Genomic DNA, 13,025 nt, shown 5'->3' with positions numbered 1-13,025 from the left:
TGGGAATCATGATCCAGCCAAGTTGACAGATATTTTTGGGGACACAGTTCAATCCATGGCAGCTGATAACCAAAGGGTGGGCAGTTCAAATTGACCAGCCTCTCCTTGGAAATCCTATGGGGCAGTTCTACGTTGTCCTATAGGGTTGCTGTGTGTTGGAACAGACTCAGTGGCACCTAACAACACAACGACAGGCTTATAGCAACAATTGTGAAGATGGCGCAAGACCGGGCAGTGTTTAGTTCTGTTGTGCATAGGGTTGATGAGTCGGAACCAACGCGATGGCACCACAACACAGCAACAGGCTTATTAGTGTTACTGATCATACTAATTTGGCTTTTCAAAGCCTCACTTAATCCTTTTTAGAACCTCTTATTACTCATTTATTTAATAAACTATTAGAATTACTGCCTTAATGCTGTGTTCAACTAGTTGATATTTCTGTTGTTTGTCCCTCTGGAGCTTGCACCTGCTTCCCAGGGAGTTTTTCCTATTTTTCACAGTAGATGTAAATAGTGACTGTATTAACTAAATGAATTCTTCCAAATGTTAAATATGATCCTTTTAATTTTATAATTTCCTGTTCAAAAGTAAAGAGAAAAGGTTTAAAGAACCCGCCTGAGAGAAACAAGTGAGCAAGGAAGTCATCCAAAGGGGAAATGCAGTGTTTCTTTATCTTCTCTTTTCTTCTGTCATAATCCTAACATAGTAAAGACTTTGAGAATTTACTGCCTTTGCTTTTCAAATAAATGGCTGGGGGGTGTGAAAGCAGCACATCCGCCCTGTGGTTGACAATTTTCTTCTGCGCTTAGCTCAGCTTTGAACTTCTCTGTGGTGGTGGGCTGGTCGGACTCCCCAGCCTCTCCCTGGGGATTCCTTTCTAATTCAGTCACTTTCAGTTTACTGAAAGACCCGCAGATGGCCTGAGGAAGACTCTGAAGGGAACGTATTTCCCCTGAACAGAAAGAGGGTCCCCAACAAATGGGTAATGACCTAATACCTCTAGTAAAATACACACCAATGGATATTAGGCTTTAACTAATTAGAGTTGGTGTCCTCATTTCCTGACTTCAGTGATCACATCCTCAAAAATAGATTTCTACATTTAGAACGGTATACTCACATTCTATTTTATCGGGAAGACATGATGTCAATCTATTGCATTCATGACTTAATACAATAAAACTTCAAATAATGTCGTTGTAGTCACTTGCCGTGGAGTTGATTCCAACTCATGGCGACTCCATGTGTGCAGAGTAGAACTGCTCCATAGGGTTTTCAAGGCTGTGACCTTTTGGAAGCAGATCTCCAGGCCTGTCTTCCAAGGCACCTCTGGGTAGGTTTGAACCGCCAACCTTTTTTGGCTAGTAGTCCAGGGCTTAATCCTTTGCGACACCCAGGGACTTCTAATAATAGAACCCACCTAACCCAAATCTTTAATTAATCAGTCCCCCCCCACCACATTCAACTTCACGGAGAAGAGGAGAATAACTCTTTCAGAAATATATGTATTTACTTTTAAAATGTTCTAGTATGATATATAACCAAAAATATAACAATTGATTTTTCAAAATCAGACTCCAAACTTAGTTCATTTTATTTATAATAACATGCTACTGTTAGCTGTTTCCTACCATCCTTCAGGGTTCTAAATAAGGGAACATACACACAGGATCATACTTCAAGAATGAAAATCAAAGTATTGCTTTATTAATCTTAGCAAAAGCCCTATAACCCTTAAAATAGTTGGCTTCTGGTAAACTGTGGTGGAAAATAAGACCCCTCAAGTGGTGTTTTATATAGCCTCTCTTTTACACAAATTGAAGAAAGTAGGCCTGCAATGAGAACTACCTGCCTTACTCATCCAGTTACAAGATAACACAAGATGACGGGCCTCTTCCCACTTCTAATCAGGGCAGACCCTGGTCAGGTGTGCAGAACCTGGGGACTTATTGCCCCTGAGCAGAATGAGGGCCCCCAACAAATAGGCAAAGACCTAACTCCTCTAGTAAATATGGAGCAATGAATATGAACCTTCGATTAGAGTGGGGTAGAGGCGAGAGGCATTATCTACAAAGCACCGCCAAGTGCAGAAGGAGGAGACAGGGTTGCCACATATTATCGCATGAGTGTGCACTGCACCACTCTAGAGTATAGAGAGACTCAATTTATATAGACCGTGATGTAAATATGCCTCCTCAGAGTTGTGCAGCAACAGGAGAGAGTAAAAATATTTCTTTGGAATATATAAGAAACTAACTAGCAGTGTTACCCTGGCCAAGGCATTTAATAGTAGACTCTATACCCTTGGGTAGATACTACTATTTGCCTACCCAATAATCATTCTTCCCTAATTCCTTAGTTGCTGTGTGCCTTCAGGTCCATTCTGACTCATAGCTACCTTATAGGACAGAGGAGAACTGCCCCATGACATTTCCTAGGCTGAAATCTTTATGGGAGCAGATTGCCAGGTCTTTGGAGCCCTGGTGGGTTCGAATCACTGACCTTTTGGTTAGCAGCTGAGCACTTAACCATTGCACCACCAAGGCTCCTCACTTCCTTAGTCAAACTAAGTAAACCTATTGCTGTTGAGTTGTTTTCAACTCATAGTGACCCTACAGGACAGAGTAGAACTGGCCCACAGAGTTTCCAAAGCTGTCATCTTTTATGTAAGCAGACTGCCACACCTTTCTTCTGTCAGTGGCTAGTGGGTTCAAACTGCTGATCTTTTGGTTACCCTACATAGACTTCTGTCCAGGTTAAAAACAATACAAAGTACATTTCTCAGCTTTCTGTGAGATGGGAGTGGTCAATGGAAAATGTCTTTAAATGAAGCTAACTCAGCTAAGATAATGGGAGAGGAAGGAAAAGACAGAAAAGGCATTTTTATTTTTATTTCTTTATTGTACTTCAGGTGAAGGCTTACAGAACAAATAGTTTCTCATCAAACAGTAGTACACATATTGTTTTATGACATTGGTTAACAACCCCACAACATGTCAACTCTCTAACTTCTCAACCTTTTGGTGAAAATACACATAGCCAAAGATACACCATTTCAAAAATTTCTACATGCACAGTTCAGTGACATTGACTACGCTCTTCCAATTGTGCTGCTATTCTCACTTAAGATGAAGGCTTACAGAACAAAATAGTTTCTCATTTAACAGTTAGTATACATGTTACCCTATGACAATGGTTAACAATCTCACAATACATCAACAATATCCTTACTCAACCTTGGGTTCCCTATCACCAGCTTCCTTGTCCCCTTCTGCCTTCTGGCCCTTGTCACTGGACTCCTGGACCTCATTAGTCCTGTTTGGTTTTACGGGGCTGTCCACTCCCAGGCTGAACGGTGAACCTCGGAGATAACTTCACCACTGAGTTAAAGGGTGTCTGGGGGCCATACTCTCGGGGTTTCTCCAGTCTCCTTTAGGCCAGTAAATCTGGTCTTTTTTTTGTGAGTTAGAATTATGTTCTACATCCTTCTCCAGCTCTGTCCAGAACCCTCTGTTGTGATCCTGGTCGGAGCAGTCAGTGGTGGTAGCCGGGCACCATCTAGCTGTACTGGACTCAGTCTGGTGGAGGTTGTGGTAGCTGTGGTCCATTAGTCCTTTGGACTAATCTTTTCCTTGTATCCTGTTCTCTTCATTCTCCCTTGCTCCTGAAGGAGTGAGACCAGTGGAGTATCTTAGATGGCTGCTCACAGTCTTTTAAGACCCTAGACGCTACGCACGAAGGTAGAATGTAAAACATTGTCTTTATAAACTGTGTTATGCCAATTGAGCTAGATGTTCCCAGAGACCATGGTCCCAACAGCCCTCCACCCAGCAATTCAGTCCCTCAGGGAGTTTGGATGTATCTATGGAGCTTCCATGTCCTTTCCTTGTATAAGTTGTGCTGCTTTCCCCTGTATTGTGTACTGTCTCACCCTTCACACAAGATACCACTTATCTATTGCCTATTTAGTATTTCCCCCCCACCCCTCCCATCCCTGGTAACCAACAAAGATTGTTACATTTTGTGTGTGAACTTTTCCATGGGTTTTTACAATAGAGGTCTCATACAATATTTGTCCTTTTGTGATTGACTTATTTCACTCAGCATAATGTCCTCCAGTTTCATCCATGTTATGAGATGCTTCACAGATTCATCATTGTTCTTTCTCGTTGCATAGTACTCCATTGTGTGTATGTACCATAGTTTGTTTATCCATTCATCTGTTGATGGGCATCTAGGTTTTTTCCATCGTTTTGCTGTTGTGAACAATGCTGCCATGAACATAGGTGTGCATATGTCTATTCGAGTGATGACTCTTATTTCTCTAGGATATATTCCTAGCAGAAAAGGCATTTTTAATTGGTAATTTCTTAACTTAGGAGTGCTTGGGTGGTGCAAACAGTTAATGTGCTCAGCTGCTAACTGAAAGGCTAGTTGTTCGAGTCCACCTGGAGGCTCCTCAGAAGAAAAGCCTGGTGACCTACTTCTGAAAAATCAACCACTGACAATCCTGTGGAGCACAGTTCTACTCTGACACTCATGGGGTTGGAGTCAACTCTATGGCAACTGGTTTTAGTCAACAATACTTCATTAGGTACCATTGAGTTGATTCCGACTCATGCCCCAGAGGGTTTCCAAGAAGCAGCTGATGGATTTGAACTGGTTAACAATACTTTATATTAAATTCTCACTGGTAAAATAACTGGATAGTTTCTGTCTGCTGACTCTTCCCTGACTGGGTACTCTGGTTAACTAAGATGCCTACATACAACACCTTGCACACCTGGCAAAATGCAAATTGATCCTCCTCCCCACAAAGTGAACAGTAAGAGGAATGGAAAAAAAAAATCCTTGTCATTCCAACCTATCTCTATTGAACATATTTTGATGTACGTTTTATTCATCTGTAGCTATGTCTGGTGTGTGTTTGTATGTATGTACATATGTATGTATGTATACTGTGGGGTTGCTTCCTTGGATAGAGCAACTTCTTACCTAAAATAAAACATGAGACTCCGTTTGGGTTAAAGGGATGTGAGAAGCAGTATGTGTAATTTCTAGCTCACATTCTTATAAGAAAGTCACTTGGCCTGTACTTTTTCTCCTTCTCTTTCTCTCAGGCTAAAATGTGTGGCTGGTGTGTATCAGCTCTGACCATGCAGATGTGGGCAATAGCCTAGGGAATGGTGGAGCTGAGTCATCACTGGGCCTCTCATCTTTGGACTACTACATGAGAAAAAAAAATCCCTCCATTTTATTTATTCCACCGTGGTTGCACATCTCTTTGTTACAGCAGCTTGACCTGCACTTGAACTAATTTAGGAATAGAATGTAAATCCCAGTGTTTACTTCCCCCTCTGCTCAATGCAGTCAGTGTAGAGCTGCTTAGGTGGTGTATCCCACAGAGATCCCCTGCTTAATTATGCAAGTAAAAAAATCAAACGTGCCAGAACCTAGAATTTATCAGATGTGTTGTCGTTGCTGTTAGATACCATGGAGTTGGTTCTGACTTATAGCCACCCTATGTGCAACAGAACGAAACACTGCCTGGTCCTGTGTGTGCCATCCTCACAATCGCTCTGTTTGAGCCCATTGTTACATACACTGTGTCAATCCATCCTGTTGAGGGTCTTCCTCATTTTCACTGATCCTCTGCTTTATCAAGCATGATGACCTCCTCCAGGGACTGGTCTCTCCTGACAACATGTCCAAAGTATGTGAGATGAAGTCTCGCCATCCTCGCTTCTAAGGAGCATTCTGGCTGTACTTCTTTCAAGACAGATTTGTTCATTCTTCTGTCAGTCCATGGTATATTCCATATTCTTCACCAACACCATAATTCAAAGGCATCAATTCTTCTTCACTCTTCGTTATTCATTGTCCAGCTTTTGCATGCACATGAGGCGATTGAAAATACCATGGCTTGAGTCAGGGGTACTCTAGTCCTCAAAGTGACGTCTTTGCTTTTTAACAGTTTAAAGAGGTCTTTTGCAGGATATTTGCCCAATGCAATATGTCATTTAATTTCTTAACTGCTGCTTCCATGGACGTTGATTGTAGATCCAAGTAAAATGAAATCCTTGACAGCGTCAATATTTGCTGTTTATCATGATGTTGCTTATTGGTGCAGTGGTGAGGATTTTTGTTTGCTTTGTGTTAAGGTGTATTCATACTGAAGGCTGTGGTCTTTGATCTTCTTCAGTAAGCGCTTCAAGTCTTCAATTTCAGCAGGCAAGGTTAAGTCATGTCTATATCACAAGTCATGCGCACCTTACTCCTCAAATTGACGTTTTTGCTTTTCAACACTTTAAAGAGGTCTTTTGCAACAGATTTGCCCAGTGCAATACGTGGTTTGTGTCGGATATAGAAAGAACCAATTCACCAGAGACTGGTGGAAAAGTCAGAAAGCCATTTTATTGATTTTCCATGAATGATCTAACTTCATTGGGCGAAAATGCTCTGTCAGCTGGGTGTCACATTCACTCCCCAATAGAAAAGTCTACACTGCGAGCTAAATACAGGATGATAAGAGGGTGCTCATGAACAATGTCTTGGAGGAAAGACTGAGCCCTGTATGCACACTTTTGTGCTCTTTGGTATTACTTTTTCTGGACTCCATGAAAGCCACATTTTTGTTCACATTATTTACTTGATTATTTCAATACAATTGGTTGATGTTGTTGTTAGTTGCTGTTGAGTCCATTCCGACTCATGGAGACCCCATGTGTACAGAATAGAACTGTTCCATAGGTTTTCAAGGCAGATCACCAGGCCTGTCTTCTGAGGCACCTCTGGGTGGGTTCGAACCATCAACCTTTCAGGTAGTAGAAGAGCACTTATCCATTTGAACCACCCAGGGTAAAGCTACTTATCTCCAGGATCTGCTTTTATGTGTAGTTTCATGTTGGGACATTGTTTACTACAAAACAATTTTAACAGATAGCTAATCCCATTTCCTGGGAACTGATTTTGCTAGTTCAACTTTCAAAGATCAGCCTTATTCCCAATATTTAGCTAGCCCCAAATGCACTGAGAGAGGGAGGAAGAGGGACAGTGTGTGTGAGGAGTTGGGGGGTTATTCAATGAAAGCTGTAGAGAGAATTTAAAATTTAACCTGAGCTTTGAGGAACAGATGTATATTATAAACATAACTTTAAGATGATTATTTTTATTACATATATGGAATTCTCTTAAAAGTACTGTTTGAATATAATTGATATACTAATAACAAACTTCATAACTAGCATATTAAATAAGATTTTATAAAGATGTTTTGGGAAACAGCTAAAAATAAAATAATTTCCCTCTAAAATCATCCAATAGCTTAGACTCTAATTTTGACAACTTAGTGTAGTTCATAGTTTTGTCATAAAAGAAACAGATTAATATGACTTTGTAGATGTTTCAAAGTAAAATATGTTTGGACTTTGTCTTAGTCATTTAGTGCCACTATAACAGAAATACCACAAGTGGATGGCTTTAACAAAGAGAAGTTTGTTCTTTCACAGTCTAGTAGGCTACAAGTCCAAATTCAAGGCATCAGCTCTAGGAATAGGCTTTCTCTCTCTGTCAGCTCTGGAGGAAGATCCTTGTCATCAGTCTTCCCTTGGTCTGGGAGTTTCTCTGCGCAGGAACCTAAGGCCCGAAGGACACGCTGTGCTCCCAGCACTGCTTTCTTGGTGGTATGAGTTTGCCACATGTCTCTGCTCGCTTCTCTCTTTCATCTCTCAAAAGAGATTGGCTTAAGACACTATCCAATCTTGTATACCTCATCAGCATAACTGCCGCTAATCCATCTTATTACATCATAGCGATTGAATTTACAACACATACAGAAATCACATCAGATGACAAAATGACAGACAATCATACAATACTGGGAATCATGACCCAGCCAAGTTGACAGATATTTTTGGGGGACACAATTCAATCCATGACAGACTCTATAGCTAAGAAAAATTCTCTTAGGAAGTATATTGTCTTACTTGTCACTAATATAAGTGGATTGTGAAAGACTCACACACACAAGTTAAAAATACAGATTTTTAAAAAACCACAAAATTTATATTGAAGTTGTCTGAGATCCCACCACCCCGAAACAAGTGCTGTTAACATTTTGATATATATTCTTCCAGATTTTTTCCTTTGTAAATATAACGTGCATATATCTATACACAGAAATAGGATCATCCTATCCCATTATTTAGTAACCTCCCCTTTTCACTTAATATGGCTTTACTATATTTCTAACTATGTTAGTTAATGTGTATCTATATGATAATTTTCAATGGTCACATAATAAAGAGGTTTCTATATAATTTGATGTCACTGGAATATTATTATAATGGAAAGTAATAGGATGAGAGGCAGTATAACAAAGTGGGTAGAAGCTGAGCTTGGAGCTCTGCCGTTCACTAACTCTGGGCATGTTAACTAAATCTCAGTTTCCTCATCTTTAAAATGGAGGTGATTATGATACCTATTTTGTAGTTTTGTCATGAAGACTAAACAAAATAATCCATAAGGAGCACTTAGCACACTGTCTAATGATAAGTGAACTCTCAATAAGTATCTTTAAAAAAAGACTAACTCAATTTTCTGACTAGTTTGAGGTTCCTTTGGAACTAGAATTCTGCTTATATAATTATTTCCAAAATTGGGAAGTAATATAAAAATCCAGACAACTAAAATTCACCCAAATTAGTGGCAAACAAAGAATCCAAGTGAAAATGCCTTCTCTTGTACGTTACCTGGAAAATTTGGCCCCCTTTGCCAGTATTTAGGAAACATTTGAATAGGTACAAGAGTGACAATTTTATTGATAAATGTTTTTATTGTTACAAATATATCTATACATAAAACACACAGCTAATCTAGATGTTCTGAACACTTAGCCTGTGCTTCCTGGAGGAGAAAGGGAACATCTTCTTGTCTGTTCCAAAGAAGAATCTTTCCCAAGTTTCCATATTCCTGTCATTGCACCACAGTTTACTTTTCCGGTTTTACTTCAGTAGGCAATGATAGCTAAGTGGACACAGGAAGGGCAGTCTGAGAAGGAAATATGGTTAGGACAGAGGGTAGGTCCCTAACAGAGGGTATGAGGTATTATACCATGCAGCCAGCAACTGCTGTAGCAGTATCAGGGAGAAGTGTTCCACAAACTCCTCATTTCATTTTTACCACGTGTAGCAAGATATGTTTCACTAAAAAAATTCACCAAAATCCTGGGAAGTTTTGTGGCATTTGCTATTACTGGACTCTTTTATAAGAAAAATTGCTTCACTAATGAAAAAATGGAGGGGTGATTCTATATTAAATAAACTCTTAAGGATTTTCTGACTAGGTATTTTTAAGATAGATAATACCTAGATAAAACATTCAGAGGGAGGCAACGGAGAAACAGAAGAAAAATAAGTAAAAGTTACCATGCATAAGAAATGATAAGGGGGGCAGCTTAACGGGTGAGTATAAATTAGTTTTGGGTACATTGTGGGGGGAAATCAGGAAGGCATTTCAGTCCTCAACACCTCATAATTTTTCCTCAGTAATTACAGTGAACTTTATGGAGCTCCTAGTATATGCCAGGATTCGTTTGAAGGAGTCCATGGGTGACACAAACGGTCAAACTACGTAAACAGCTGACTACTAACTGAAGGTTGGTGGTTCAAACCCACCCACTCAGAGACACCTTAGAAGAAAAGCCTGGAGTTCTGCTCCTGAAAGGCCATAGCCATGAAAACCCTATGGAGCGCAGTTCTACTCTGCGCACATGGGGTTGCCATGAGTCGGAATTAACTTTATGGCAGCTGGTTTGGTTGTTCTGTTTCCCACATATATAAGCTAGTTTAGTCATCACCACAACTCTATGAGGTGGGTATTATTATCCTTGCCACAAGCCAAGGGTCATGTCAACATTTCCCTCCTTGGTAGAAACTACCCTTCACTGGGTTTCTAGAAGTTCTTCACCTGTTCCTTGTATCCCTTCTTACCATGTTAAAAGGGATATAGTTGCTCCAGTGAAAATCTGTCTTCATTTTAAGGGTTAGTCTAATCACAATGAAGTTCCTGGATGGTGCAAACAGTTAATGCACTCTACTGCCAACCAAAAGGTTGGAAATTCAAGTCCACCTAGAGATGCCTTGGAAGAAAGACCTGGTGATCTACTTCCAAAAAATCAGCCATTGAAAACCCTATGGAGCCAGCTCTGCTCTGACACACATGGGGGTCTCCATGAGTTGGAATTGACTCAGGGGCAACTGGTACTGGTTTTCTAATTATAATAGAGAAAAGTTGGAAGAAGACAAAAATAATATTGGACAATTAAAACGTTTATAAGCCTTGTAAAGCTTCCCTGTCAACAGTTCTGGTCTAATAGGTCTCAAGAGTGTAACAGAAGCTCTGCTGGAATTCTGCTCATTGATTTGATTTGGGAGAGCAGAGGCCTCTAAACTGACTCCAGCTAAGGTGGTGGTGAAGGAGTTCTCAGGGGCAATAAGCAGAACCACAGGTGCCCCTTGTCTAAAGGGGTAGCTTTCATTTTGGATAACCTACAAATTGTATTCCTTTCACTGAGTGCCCTTTTTCTCAGAGTCACGGTCCTATTTGGGTATTTCCTTATGGTTCAAATAGAGTTATCTTTGTGAATTGCCCAGGAACCCAATTAACAGTTACATAATGCTCTGTTTTCAGGAAAAAACTTTGATGTCTAAAGAATCAGCTTGCAGCCACATAAACGAGAGACTTCATCAGCCCTAGACCAGAAGAACTAGATGGTGCCCGGCTACCACCAGTGACCGCCCTGACAGGGAACACAACAGAGAATCCCTGATAGAGCAGCAGAAAGATGGGGTGCAGAACTCAAATTCTTGTTAGGGAGACCAGACTTAATGGTCTGACTGAGACTGGAGGTACCCCGGAAAGCATGGCCCCTGGATTCTCTATCAGCCCAGAACTAAAACAATTTCCGAGGCCAACTCTTCAGACAGGGATTGGACTGGACCGTGGGACATAGAGTGATACTCGTGAGGAGTGTGCCTCTTAGCTCAAGTAGATACAAGAGACTAAATGGGCAGCTTCTGTCCGGAGGTGAGATGAGAAGGCAGAGAGGGTTAGGAGATGGTTGAAGGGACATGGGGAATCATGGGTGGAAAGGAGGAGAGCGCTGTCACAGTATGCGGAGAGCTATTAGAATCACATAATAATGTATGTATAAAATTTTGTATGGGAGACTAACTTGAAATGTAAACTTCATTTAGACTACAACAATAAATAATAATAATAATAAAAGAATCAACTTGCAAATGAGTGTCTGGAGCTTGACAAAGTTCCAAGTTGGAGCATGAGTGAATGCTGTGGACACTAAACTTCTAGGCAGAATAATACTCATTTTTAGTTCATCTATTACATGAACACCATAATTCTATCCTCTTTATTTTGTAAAATTACCCAGTACTTTCTGGATAAGAAGACTCAAACTTATGAGGAAGAAAATTTCTGCCAAGTTAATTTACAACTTTATAACTGAACACAATTTTAACACCATTATTTTTGGAACTAGACCAACTAATTTTAAAATTGCATTGGAAATTAAATAAGAAAAAAATCAAGGGAAATTCTGAAGACAATGAAAAACAATGAGAGGAGGCCATTCCTAACAAATCACAGAATGTTATAAAAAAATAGTTAGGGAAATGCAGTAGAGGTTCTAATCAATTTAATGCATGATACGATAGAACATGTGGAATTGAACCAGACTATAGAAAACACTATTAAATGTTATAATAAGTAGAGAGTAGTGACAGAAAAATGAAGTTAAACAAATATGCCAAAGTAAGACATGAGAGGAAATTTTTTTTTAAGCAGAAAAAGAGTAATTTCCAGATATGTCAAAGGGATGAACACTTTCTAAGAATTCAAGCAAAAGAAGAAATCATGGGGAAAAAGATTGACCATTTTGGCTATGTAAAATTGTTTATAAAACAAAAACTAACAGCATATATACACTCAAAAAGAGTTTGACACAATGGGAAAAATTCAACATATAATGGGAAAACTGGGATCCAGGAGCGACAGAGAGTGGGCTTTGACGTTAGCCTCTGGGTCCAAATCCTGCCTCCACCACTCACTAGGTGTATGAACATTCTTAAGTTTTTTAACTCCTCTATGCCTCAGTTTTTTCTTCTGGAAAAGAAGGTTAATAATATCTAACTTGTAGCATTATAGGTATGAGATGAATGAATATAGATGAACACTGTCTGACATCTAGTAACCGCTTAATGATTGCTAGTTGTTATGATCTATGGCAGTGGTTCTCAACTAGGGGCAATTTGGCAATGCCTGGAGACATTTTTGATTGCCACAACTTGGGGGAAGGGCGCTACTGGCATCTAGTAGGTAGAGGTCAGGGAAGCTGCTCAGCATCCTACAATGCACAGGACAGCTGCCCATAACAAAGAATTATCTGGCCCAAAATTTCAGTAGTGCTGAGTGTGAGAAACTCTGCTCCATGTTTTGTAAAAAGCTTGTACAACTTTACAAGAACTCCAACAAAATCCCAATATACATGGAAAAAGGACATGGACTTAAAAAGTTTAGATAATAAGCAAGAATTAAAATTTGCCAGTAATAGTGATAAAAGATTAAATAAAATAAATAATAATAAAAGATTAAATCAATAAAGAATTATTTTAAAATTTCAAGATTAATATTAAAATCCAAAGCTGGTAACATCCACTAGGATATCTGCTATAAGAAAAACAGAAAACAAGTGTTGTCAAGGATGTGGAGAAGTTGAAACCCTCATCCATTGCTAGTAGGAATGTAAAATGGTGCACTGTCGATGTTGTTGTTGTGTGCCATTGAGTTGATTCCGACTCATAGCGACCCTATAGGACAGAGTAGAACTGCCCCATAGAGTTTCCAAGGAGTGGCTGGTGGATTTGAACTGCCAACCTTTTGGTTAGCAGCCTGAGCTCTTAACCACTTTGCCACCAGGGCTCCTAAGTAGTTCCTAAAAAGTTAAA

The 13,025-nt window shown here is 39.8% G+C and overlaps 1 long non-coding RNA gene across 1 annotated transcript in view; it reads left to right on the top strand.

Moving 5' to 3' along the window:
* LOC111822355 (uncharacterized) overlaps window positions 1-10,755 on the top strand; it is a 50,243-nt gene extending 39,488 nt beyond the window's left edge. Inside the window, exon 3 of the long non-coding RNA XR_002825631.1 lies at window positions 10,693-10,755. This is a non-coding gene — a long non-coding RNA (uncharacterized LOC111822355). The remainder of the gene's footprint in view (window positions 1-10,692) is intronic.
* Window positions 10,756-13,025: the final 2,270 nt, after the last annotated feature.

The sequence above is a fragment of the Trichechus manatus genome, unplaced genomic scaffold (assembly GCF_000243295.1).
Source record: "Trichechus manatus latirostris isolate Lorelei unplaced genomic scaffold, TriManLat1.0 scaffold00164, whole genome shotgun sequence".
Classification (NCBI taxonomy): Eukaryota; Metazoa; Chordata; class Mammalia; order Sirenia; family Trichechidae; genus Trichechus; species Trichechus manatus.
This window is presented reverse-complemented; position numbering and strand designations above follow the sequence as displayed.